Source organism: Narcine bancroftii, chromosome 5 (genome assembly GCF_036971445.1).
Source record: "Narcine bancroftii isolate sNarBan1 chromosome 5, sNarBan1.hap1, whole genome shotgun sequence".
NCBI lineage: Eukaryota > Metazoa > Chordata > Chondrichthyes > Torpediniformes > Narcinidae > Narcine > Narcine bancroftii.
This window is the reverse complement of record NC_091473.1, coordinates 137,383,136-137,395,730: the sequence shown is the minus strand read 5'-3', so window position 1 is coordinate 137,395,730 and position 12,595 is coordinate 137,383,136.

Below are 12,595 nucleotides of genomic sequence, written 5' to 3'. Positions count from 1 at the left end.
GGAGATCATGTTGTTGTATTAATCTGTTTCAGGGAGTTCGCGCTGTTGTATTAATCTGTTTCAGGGAGTACACGCTGTTGTATGAATCTGTTTCAGGGAGTTGACATTGTATTAATTTGTTTTAGGGAGTTCACGCTGTTTTATTCGTTTCAGGGAGTTCAAGCTGTTGAATTAATCTGTTTCAGTGAGTTTGCGTTGTTGTATTAATCTGTTTCAGGGAATTTGCGCTGTTGTATTATTCTGTTTCAGGGAGTTCAAGGTGATGTACTAATCTGTTTCAGGTAGTTCACATTGCATTAATCATTTTGTGGGAGTTCACGCTGTTGTATGAATTTCTTTCAGGGAGCTCGCGCTCTTGTATTAATCTGTTTCAGGGAGCTTGTACGGTTGATTTAATCTGTTTCGTGGAGCACGCCCTGTTGCTTTAATCCATTTCAGGGAGTTGGCGCTGTTCTATTAAACTGTTTCAGTGAGTTCACGCTGTTGTATGAATCTGTTTCAGAGAGCTCATGGTTTTGTATTAATCCGTTTCAGGGAGCTCGCGCGGTTGTATTAATCTGTTTTAGGTAGATCACGTTGTTGTTTTAATCTGTTTCTGGCAGTTCACGCTGTTGCATTAATCTGTTTCAGGGAGTTGACATTGTATTAATTTGTTTTAGGGAGTTGGCGCTGTTGTATTAATCTGTTTCAGGGATTCACGCTGCTGTATTATTGTGTTTCAGGGAGTTCACGCTGTGGTATTAATCTGTTTCAGGGAGTTCAAATTGTTGTATTACTCTGTTTCAGTCAGTTCATATTGTATTATTATCTTTGTGGGAGTTCAGGCTGTTGTATTAATCTGATTCAGGGAGCTGGCGCTGTTGTATTAATCTATTTCAGGGAGCTCGCGCTGTTGAATTAATCAGTTTCAGGGCATTCGCGATGTTCTATTAATCTGTTTCAGGGAGTTCATGCTGTTGTATTAATCTGTTTCAGGGAGATTGCGCTGTCCTATTAATCTGTTTCATGGAGCTAACACTGTTGTATTAATCAGTTTCAGGGTGTTCGTGCTGTTGTATTAATCTGTTTCAGGGAGCTCGCATTGTTGTATTAATTTGTTTCAGGGAACTTGCGCTGTTGTATAAATCTGTTTTAGGGAGATCACGTTGTTGTATTAATCTGTTTCAGGGAGTTCGCGCTGTTGTATTAATCTGTTTCAGTGAGTTCACGCTGCTGTATTAATCTGTTTCAGGGAGCTCGCGCTGTAGTACTAATCTGTTTCAGGGAGTTTGTGCTGTTGTATTAAACTGTTTGAGGGAGCTCGTGCTGTTGTATTAATCTGTTTCAGGGAGCTCGCATTGTATTAATCTGTTGCAGGAAGATCATGTTGTTGTATTAATCTGTTTCAGGGAGTTCGCACTGTTGTATTAATCTGTTTCAGGGAGTACACGCTATTGTATTGATCTGTTTCAGGGAGTTGACATTGTATTAATTCCTTTTAGGGAGTTCATGCTGTTATATTCGTTTCAGGGAGTTCAAGCTGTTGAATTAATCTGTTTCAGTGAGTTTGCGTTGTTGTATTAATCTGTTTCAGGGAATTTGCGCTGTTGTATTATTCTGTTTCAGGGAGTTCAAGGTGATCTATTAATCTGTTTCTGGGAGTTCACATTGTATTAATCTTTTTGTGGGAGTTCATTCTGTTGAATTAATTTCTTTCAGGGAGCTCGCGCTCTTGTATTAATCTGTTTCAGAGAGCTCATGGTGTTGTATTAATCTGTTTCAGGGAGCTCGCTCTGTTGTATTAATCTATTTCAGAGAGTTGGCGCTGTTCTATTAAATTGTTTCAGTGAGTTCACGCTGTTGTATGAATCTGTTTCAGAGAGCTCATGGTGTTGTATTAATCTGTTTCAGGGAGCTCGCGCTGTTGTATTAATCTGTTTTAGGTAGATCACATTGTTGTATTAATCTGTTTCAGGGAGTTCACTCTGTTGTATTAATCTGTTTCAGGGAGTTGACATTGTATTAATTTGTTTTAGGGAGTTGGCGCTGTTGTATTAATCTGTTTCAGGGAGTTCAAGCTGCTGTATTAATGTGTTTCAGGGAGTTCACGCTGTGGTATTAATCTGTTTCAGGGAGTTTGAATTGTTGTATTAATCTGTTTCAGGCAGATCACATTGTATTATTATCTTTGTCGTAGTTCAGGCTGTTGTATTAATCGGTTTCAGGGAGCTGGCGCTGTTGTATTAATCTATTTCAGGGAGCTCGGGCTGTTGTATTAATCTTTTTCAGGGAGTTTGTGCTGTTGTATTAAACTGTTTCAGGGAGCTCATGCTGTTGTATTAATCTGTTTCAGGGAGTTCGCGATGTTCTATTAATCCATTTGTGGAAGTTCGCGCTGCTGTATTAATGAGATTCAGGGAGCTCGCTCTGTTGTGATAATCTGTTTCGTGGAGCATGCCCTGTTGCTTTAATCCATTTCAGGGAGTTGGCGCTGTTCTATTAAACTGTTTAAGTGAGTTCACGCTGTTGTATGAATCTGTTTCAGAGAGCTCATGGTGTTGTATAAATCCGTTTCAGGGAGATCGTGCAGTTGTATTCATCTGTTTTAGGTAGATCACGTTGTTGTTTTAATCTGTTTCAGGGAGTTCACGCTGCTGTATTATTTTGTTTCAGGGAGTTCACGCTGTGGTATTAATCTGTTTCAGGGAGTTCAAATTGTTGTATTAATCTGTTTCAGTCAGTTCACATTGTATTATTATCTTTGTGGGAGTTCAGGCTGTTGTATTAATCTGTTTCAGGGAGCTGGCGCTGTTGTATTAATCTATTTCAGGGAGCTCGCGCTGTTGAAATAATCAGTTTCATGGCATTCGCGATGTATTAATCAGTTTCAGGGAGGCCGTGCTGTTGTATTAATCTGTTTCAGGGAGTTTGCGCAGTTCTATTAATCTGTTTCAGGGAGCTAACACTGTTGTATTAATCAGTTTCAGTGTGTTCGTGCTGTTGTATTAATCTGTTTCAGAGAGCTCATGGTGTTGTATTAATCTGTTTCAGGGAGCTCGCATTGTTGTATTAATCTGTTTCAGGGAGCTCGCATTGTTGTATTAATCTGTTTCAGGGAGATCATGTTGTTGTATTAATCTGTTTCACAGAGTTCACACTGTTGTATTAATCTGTTTCAGTGAGTTGATATTGTATTAATTTGTTTTAGGGAGTTCACGCTGTTATATTCGTTTCAGGGAGTTCACGCTGTTCTTTTAAACTGTTTCAGTGAGTTCACGCTGTTGTATTAATCTTTTACAGAGAGCTCATGGTGTTGTATTAATCCGTTTCAGGGAGATCGCGCTGTTGAATTAATCTGTTTTAGGGAGATCACGTTGTTGTATTAATCTGTTTCAGGGAGTTCAAGCTGTTGTATTAATCTGTTTCAGGGAGTTGACATTGTATTAATTTGTTTTAGGGAGTTGGCGCTGTTGTATTAATCTGTTTCAGGGAGTTTGAATTGTTGTATTAATCTGTTTCCGGCAGTTCATATTGTATTATTATCTTTGTGGGAGTTCAGGCTGTTGTATTAATCTGTTTCAGGGAGCTGGCGCTGTGGTATTAATCTATTTCAGGGAGCTCGCGCTCTTGAATTAATCAGTTTCAGGGCATTCGCGATGTTGTATTAATCTGTTTCAGGGAGTTCGTGCTGTTGTATTAATCTGTTTCAGGGAGTTTGCGCTGTCCTATTAATCTGTTTCAGGGAGCTAACACTGTTGTATTAATCAGTTTCAGTGTGTTCGTGCTGTTGTATTAATCTGTTTCAGAGAGCTCATGGTGTTGTATTAATCTGTTTCAGGGAGCTCGCATTGTTGTATTAATCTGTTTCAGGGAGCTCGCATTGTTGTATTAATCTGTTTCAGGGAGATCATGTTGTTGTATTAATCTGTTTCACAGAGTTCACACTGTTGTATTAATCTGTTTCAGTGAGTTGATATTGTATTAATTTGTTTTAGGGAGTTCACGCTGTTATATTCGTTTCAGGGAGTTCACGCTGTTCTTTTAAACTGTTTCAGTGAGTTCACGCTGTTGTATTAATCTTTTACAGAGAGCTCATGGTGTTGTATTAATCCGTTTCAGGGAGATCGCGCTGTTGAATTAATCTGTTTTAGGGAGATCACGTTGTTGTATTAATCTGTTTCAGGGAGTTCAAGCTGTTGTATTAATCTGTTTCAGGGAGTTGACATTGTATTAATTTGTTTTAGGGAGTTGGCGCTGTTGTATTAATCTGTTTCAGGGAGTTTGAATTGTTGTATTAATCTGTTTCCGGCAGTTCATATTGTATTATTATCTTTGTGGGAGTTCAGGCTGTTGTATTAATCTGTTTCAGGGAGCTGGCGCTGTGGTATTAATCTATTTCAGGGAGCTCGCGCTCTTGAATTAATCAGTTTCAGGGCATTCGCGATGTTGTATTAATCTGTTTCAGGGAGTTCGTGCTGTTGTATTAATCTGTTTCAGTGAGTTTGCGTTGTTGTATTAATCTGTTTTAGGGAATTAGCGCTGTTGTATTAAATTGTTTCATGGAGTTCAAGGTGATGTATTAATCTGTTTCAGGGAGTTCACATTGTATTAATCTTTTTGTCGGAGTTCATGCTGTTGAGTTAATTTCTTTCAGGGAGCTCGCGCTCTTGTATTAATCTGTTTCAGAGAGCTCATGGTGTTGTATTAATCTGTTTCAGGGAGCTCGCCCTGTTGTATTAATCTATTTCAGGGAGTTGGCGCTGTTCTATTAAACTGTTTCAGTGAGTTCACGCTGTTGTATTAATCTGTTTCAGAGAGCTCATGGTGTTGTATTAATCTGTTTCTTGGAGCTCGCCCTGTTGTATTAATCTATTTCAGGGAGTTGGCGCTGTTGTATTAATCTGCTTCAGGGAGTTCACGCTGCTGTATTAATGTGTTTCAGGGTGTTCACGCTGTGGTATTAATCTGTTTCAGGGTGTTCGAATTGTTGTATTAATCTGTTTCAGGCAATTCACATTGTATTATTAACTTTGTGGGAGTTCAGGCTGTTGTATTAATCTGTTTCAGGTAGCTGGCGCTGTTGTATTAATCTATTTCAGGGAGCTCGCACTGTTGAATTAATCAGTTTCAGGGCATTCGCGATGTATTAATCTGTTTCAGGGAGTTCGTGCTGTTCTATTAATCTGTTTCAGGGAGCTAACACTGTTGTATTAATCAGTTTCAGGGTGTTCGTGCTGTTGTATTAATCTGTTTCAGGGAGCTCACATTGTTGTGTTAATCTGTTTCAGGGAACATGCGCTGTTGTATTAATCTGTTTTAGGGAGATCACGTTGTTGTATTAATCTGTTTCAGGGAGTTCGCGCTGTTGTATTAATCTGTTTCAAGGAGTTCAGGCTGCTGTATTAATCTTTTCAGGGAGTTCACGTTGAATTAATGTGTTTGTGGTATTCACGCTGCTGTATTAATCTTTTTCAGGGAGTTCACGCTGCTGTATTAATCTGATTCAGGGAGCTCGCGCTTTTGTATTAATCTGTTTCATTGAGTTCGTGCTGTTGTATTAATCTGCTTCAGGGAGCTCGTGCTGTTGTATTAATCTGTTTCAGGGAATTCGAATTGTTCTATTAATCAGTTTTAGGCAGTTCACATTGTATTATTCTCTTTGTGGGAGTTCAGGCTGTTGTATTAATTTGTTTAGGGAGCTCACGCTGTTGTATTAATCTCTTTCAGGGAGTTCGCGCTGTTGTATTAATCTGCTTTAGAGAGCTCATGGTGTTTCATTAATCTGTTTAACGCAGCTCGCATTGTTGTATTAATATGTTTCAGGGAGTTCATGCTGTTGTATTAATATGCTTCAGAGAATTCGCGCTGATGTATTAATCTGTTTCAGGGAGTTCACATTGTATTAATCTTTTTGTGGGAGTTCACGCTGTTGTATTAATCTGTTTCAGAGAGCTCATGGTGTTGTATTAATCTGTTTCTTGGAGCTCGCCCTGTTGTATTAATGTATTTCAGGGAGTTGGTGCTGTTGTATTAATCTGTTTCAGGGATTTCACGCTGCTGTATTAATGTGTTTCAGGGAGTTTGCCCTGTTGTATTAATCTATTTCAGGGAGTTGGCGCTGTTGTATTAATCTGCTTCAGGGAGTTCACGCTGCTGTATTAATGTGTTTCAGGGAGTTCACGCTGTGGTATTAATCTGTTTCAGGGAGTTCGAATTGTTGTATTAATCTGTTTCAGGCAGTTCACATAGTATTATTATCTTTGTGGGAGTTCAGGCTGTTGTATTAATCTGTGGCGCTGTTGTATTAATCTGTTTCAGGGAGTTTGCTCTGTTCTATTAATCTGTATCAGGGAGCTAACACTGTTGTATTATTCAGTTTCAGGGTGATCGTGCTGTTGTATTAATCTGTTTCAGAGAGCTCATGGTGTTGTATTAATCTGTTTCAGGGAGCTCACATTGTTGTGTTAATCCGTTTCAGGGAACTTGCGCTATTGTATTAATCTGTTTTAGGGAGATCACGTTGTTGTATTTATCTGTTTCAGGGAGTTCGCGCTGTTGTATTAATCAGTTTCAAGGAGTTCACGCTGCTGTATTAATCTGTTTCAGGGAGCTCGTGGTGTTGTATTAATCTGTTTCAGGGAGTTCGAATTGTTGTATTAATCTGTTTAAGGCAGTTCACATTGTATTATTCTCTTTGTGGGAGTTCAGGCTGTTGTATTAATTTGTTTCAGGGAGCTCACGCTGTTGTATTAATCTCTTTCAGGGAGTTCGCGCTGTTGTATTAATCTGCTTTAGAGAGCTCATGGTGTTTCATTAATCTGTTTAACGCAGCTCGCATTGTTGTATTAATATGTTTCAGGGAGTTTGGGCTCTTGTTTAATCTGTTTCAGCGAGCTCGCCCTGTTGTATTAATCTATTTCAGGGAGCTCGCGCTGTTGTATTAATCTCATTCACGGAGTTCACGCTGTTGTATTAATTTGTTTCAGGGAGCTCACATTGTATTAATCTTTTTGTGGGAGTTCACGCTCTTGAATTAATTTGTATCAGGGAACTTGCGCTGTTGTATTAATCTGTTTCAGGGAGTTCACGTTGTTCTATTAATCTGTTTCAGGGAGCTCGCGCTGTGGTATTAATCTGTTTCAGGGAGTTCACGCTGCTGTATTAATCTGTTTCAGGGAGTTTGTGCTGTTGTATTATTCTGTTTCAGGGAGTTAGTGTTGTATTAATCTGTTTCATGGAGCTCAAGATGTTGTATTAATCTGTTTCAGGGAGTTCGTGCTGTTGTATTAATCTGTTTCTGAGAGCTCACGCTGTTGTATTAATCTGTTTCAGGGAGTTCCTGCTGTTGTATTAATCAGTTTCAGGGAGTTCGCGCTGTTCTATTAATCTGTTTCAGGGAGCTAACGCTGTTGTATTAATCAGTTTCAGGGAGCCAACGCTGTTGTATTAATCAGTTTCAGGGAGTTCATGCTGTTGTATTAATGTGTTTCAGAGAGCACATGGTGTTGTATTAATCTGTTTCAGGGAGCTCACATTGTTGTATTAATCTGTTTTAGGGAGATCACATTGTTGTATTTATCTGTTTCAGGGAGTTCGCGCTGTTGTATTAATCTGTTTCAAGGAGTTAACGCTGCTGTATTATTCTTTTCAGGGAGTTCACATTGAATTAATGTGTTTGTGGGAGTTCGCGCTGTTGCATTAATCTGTTTCAGGGAGGTCGCGCTTTTGTTTTAATCTGTTTCAGGCAGTTCATATTGTATTATTATCTTTGTGGGAGTTCAGGCTGTTGTATTAATATGTTTCAGGGAGCTGGCGCTGTTGAATTAATCAATTTCTGGGCATTCGCGATGTTCTATTAATCTGTTTCAGGGAGTCCGTGCTGTTGTATTAATCTGTTTCAGGGAGTCTGCGCTGTCCTATTAATCTGTTTCATGGAGCTAACACTGTTGTATTAATCAGTTTCAGGGTGTTCGTGCTGTTGTATTAATATGTTTCAGGGAGCTCGCATTGTTGTATTAATTTGTTTCAGGGAACTTGCTCTGTTGTATAATTCTGTTTTAGGGAGATCACGTTGTTGTATTAATCTGTTTCAGGGAGTTTGCGCTGTTGTATTAATCTGTTTCAGTGAGTTCACGCTGCTGTATTAATCTGTTTCAGGGAGCTCGCGCTGTAGTATTAATCTGTTTCAGGGAGTTTGTGCTGTTGTATTAAACTGTTTCAGGGAGCTCGTGCTGTTGTTTTAATCTGTTTCAGGGAGTTCACGCTGCTGTATTATTTTGTTTCAGGGAGTTCACGCTGTGGTATTAATCTGTTTCAGGGAGTTCAAATTGTTGTATTAATCTGTTTCAGTCAGTTCACATTGTATTATTATCTTTGTGGGAGTTCAGGCTGTTGTATTAATCTGTTTCAGGGAGCTGGCGCTGTTGTATTAATCTATTTCAGGGAGCTCGCGCTGTTGAAATAATCAGTTTCATGGCATTCGCGATGTATTAATCAGTTTCAGGGAGGCCGTGCTGTTGTATTAATCTGTTTCAGGGAGTTTGCGCAGTTCTATTAATCTGTTTCAGGGAGCTAACACTGTTGTATTAATCAGTTTCAGTGTGTTCGTGCTGTTGTATTAATCTGTTTCAGAGAGCTCATGGTGTTGTATTAATCTGTTTCAGGGAGCTCGCATTGTTGTATTAATCTGTTTCAGGGAGCTCGCATTGTTGTATTAATCTGTTTCAGGGAGATCATGTTGTTGTATTAATCTGTTTCACAGAGTTCACACTGTTGTATTAATCTGTTTCAGTGAGTTGATATTGTATTAATTTGTTTTAGGGAGTTCACGCTGTTATATTCGTTTCAGGGAGTTCACGCTGTTCTATTAAACTGTTTCAGTGAGTTCACGCTGTTGTATTAATCTTTTACAGAGAGCTCATGGTGTTGTATTAATCCGTTTCAGGGAGATCGCGCTGTTGAATTAATCTGTTTTAGGGAGATCACGTTGTTGTATTAATCTGTTTCAGGGAGTTCAAGCTGTTGTATTAATCTGTTTCAGGGAGTTGACATTGTATTAATTTGTTTTAGGGAGTTGGCGCTGTTGTATTAATCTGTTTCAGGGAGTTTGAATTGTTGTATTAATCTGTTTCCGGCAGTTCATATTGTATTATTATCTTTGTGGGAGTTCAGGCTGTTGTATTAATCTGTTTCAGGGAGCTGGCGCTGTGGTATTAATCTATTTCAGGGAGCTCGCGCTCTTGAATTAATCAGTTTCAGGGCATTCGCGATGTTGTATTAATCTTTTTTAGGGAGTTCGTGCTGTTGTATTAATCTGTTTCAGGGAGTTTGCGCTGTCCTATTAATCTGTTTCAGGGAGCTAACACTGTTGTATTAATCAGTTTCAGTGTGTTCGTGCTGTTGTATTAATCTGTTTCAGAGAGCTCATGGTGTTGTATTAATCTGTTTCAGGGAGCTCGCATTGTTGTATTAATCTGTTTCAGGGAGCTCGCATTGTTGTATTAATCTGTTTCAGGGAGATCATGTTGTTGTATTAATCTGTTTCACAGAGTTCACACTGTTGTATTAATCTGTTTCAGTGAGTTGATATTGTATTAATTTGTTTTAGGGAGTTCACGCTGTTATATTCGTTTCAGGGAGTTCACGCTGTTCTTTTAAACTGTTTCAGTGAGTTCACGCTGTTGTATTAATCTTTTACAGAGAGCTCATGGTGTTGTATTAATCCGTTTCAGGGAGATCGCGCTGTTGAATTAATCTGTTTTAGGGAGATCACGTTGTTGTATTAATCTGTTTCAGGGAGTTCAAGCTGTTGTATTAATCTGTTTCAGGGAGTTGACATTGTATTAATTTGTTTTAGGGAGTTGGCGCTGTTGTATTAATCTGTTTCAGGGAGTTTGAATTGTTGTATTAATCTGTTTCCGGCAGTTCATATTGTATTATTATCTTTGTGGGAGTTCAGGCTGTTGTATTAATCTGTTTCAGGGAGCTGGCGCTGTGGTATTAATCTATTTCAGGGAGCTCGCGCTCTTGAATTAATCAGTTTCAGGGCATTCGCGATGTTGTATTAATCTGTTTCAGGGAGTTCGTGCTGTTGTATTAATCTGTTTCAGTGAGTTTGCGTTGTTGTATTAATCTGTTTTAGGGAATTAGCGCTGTTGTATTAAATTGTTTCATGGAGTTCAAGGTGATGTATTAATCTGTTTCAGGGAGTTCACATTGTATTAATCTTTTTGTCGGAGTTCATGCTGTTGAGTTAATTTCTTTCAGGGAGCTCGCGCTCTTGTATTAATCTGTTTCAGAGAGCTCATGGTGTTGTATTAATCTGTTTCAGGGAGCTCGCCCTGTTGTATTAATCTATTTCAGGGAGTTGGCGCTGTTCTATTAAACTGTTTCAGTGAGTTCACGCTGTTGTATTAATCTGTTTCAGAGAGCTCATGGTGTTGTATTAATCTGTTTCTTGGAGCTCGCCCTGTTGTATTAATCTATTTCAGGGAGTTGGCGCTGTTGTATTAATCTGCTTCAGGGAGTTCACGCTGCTGTATTAATGTGTTTCAGGGTGTTCACGCTGTGGTATTAATCTGTTTCAGGGTGTTCGAATTGTTGTATTAATCTGTTTCAGGCAATTCACATTGTATTATTAACTTTGTGGGAGTTCAGGCTGTTGTATTAATCTGTTTCAGGTAGCTGGCGCTGTTGTATTAATCTATTTCAGGGAGCTCGCACTGTTGAATTAATCAGTTTCAGGGCATTCGCGATGTATTAATCTGTTTCAGGGAGTTCGTGCTGTTCTATTAATCTGTTTCAGGGAGCTAACACTGTTGTATTAATCAGTTTCAGGGTGTTCGTGCTGTTGTATTAATCTGTTTCAGGGAGCTCACATTGTTGTGTTAATCTGTTTCAGGGAACATGCGCTGTTGTATTAATCTGTTTTAGGGAGATCACGTTGTTGTATTAATCTGTTTCAGGGAGTTCGCGCTGTTGTATTAATCTGTTTCAAGGAGTTCAGGCTGCTGTATTAATCTTTTCAGGGAGTTCACGTTGAATTAATGTGTTTGTGGTATTCACGCTGCTGTATTAATCTTTTTCAGGGAGTTCACGCTGCTGTATTAATCTGATTCAGGGAGCTCGCGCTTTTGTATTAATCTGTTTCATTGAGTTCGTGCTGTTGTATTAATCTGCTTCAGGGAGCTCGTGCTGTTGTATTAATCTGTTTCAGGGAATTCGAATTGTTCTATTAATCAGTTTTAGGCAGTTCACATTGTATTATTCTCTTTGTGGGAGTTCAGGCTGTTGTATTAATTTGTTTAGGGAGCTCACGCTGTTGTATTAATCTCTTTCAGGGAGTTCGCGCTGTTGTATTAATCTGCTTTAGAGAGCTCATGGTGTTTCATTAATCTGTTTAACGCAGCTCGCATTGTTGTATTAATATGTTTCAGGGAGTTCATGCTGTTGTATTAATATGCTTCAGAGAATTCGCGCTGATGTATTAATCTGTTTCAGGGAGTTCACATTGTATTAATCTTTTTGTGGGAGTTCACGCTGTTGTATTAATCTGTTTCAGAGAGCTCATGGTGTTGTATTAATCTGTTTCTTGGAGCTCGCCCTGTTGTATTAATGTATTTCAGGGAGTTGGTGCTGTTGTATTAATCTGTTTCAGGGATTTCACGCTGCTGTATTAATGTGTTTCAGGGAGTTTGCCCTGTTGTATTAATCTATTTTAGGGAGTTGGCGCTGTTGTATTAATCTGCTTCAGGGAGTTCACGCTGCTGTATTAATGTGTTTCAGGGAGTTCACGCTGTGGTATTAATCTGTTTCAGGGAGTTCGAATTGTTGTATTAATCTGTTTCAGGCAGTTCACATAGTATTATTATCTTTGTGGGAGTTCAGGCTGTTGTATTAATCTGTGGCGCTGTTGTATTAATCTGTTTCAGGGAGTTTGCTCTGTTCTATTAATCTGTATCAGGGAGCTAACACTGTTGTATTATTCAGTTTCAGGGTGATCGTGCTGTTGTATTAATCTGTTTCAGAGAGCTCATGGTGTTGTATTAATCTGTTTCAGGGAGCTCACATTGTTGTGTTAATCCGTTTCAGGGAACTTGCGCTATTGTATTAATCTGTTTTAGGGAGATCACGTTGTTGTATTTATCTGTTTCAGGGAGTTCGCGCTGTTGTATTAATCAGTTTCAAGGAGTTCACGCTGCTGTATTAATCTGTTTCAGGGAGCTCGTGGTGTTGTATTAATCTGTTTCAGGGAGTTCGAATTGTTGTATTAATCTGTTTAAGGCAGTTCACATTGTATTATTCTCTTTGTGGGAGTTCAGGCTGTTGTATTAATTTGTTTCAGGGAGCTCACGCTGTTGTATTAATCTCTTTCAGGGAGTTCGCGCTGTTGTATTAATCTGCTTTAGAGAGCTCATGGTGTTTCATTAATCTGTTTAACGCAGCTCGCATTGTTGTATTAATATGTTTCAGGGAGTTTGGGCTCTTGTTTAATCTGTTTCAGCGAGCTCGCCCTGTTGTATTAATCTATTTCAGGGAGCTCGCGCTGTTGTATTAATCTCATTCACGGAGTTCACGCTGTTGTATTAATTTGTTTCAGGGAGCTCACATTGTATTA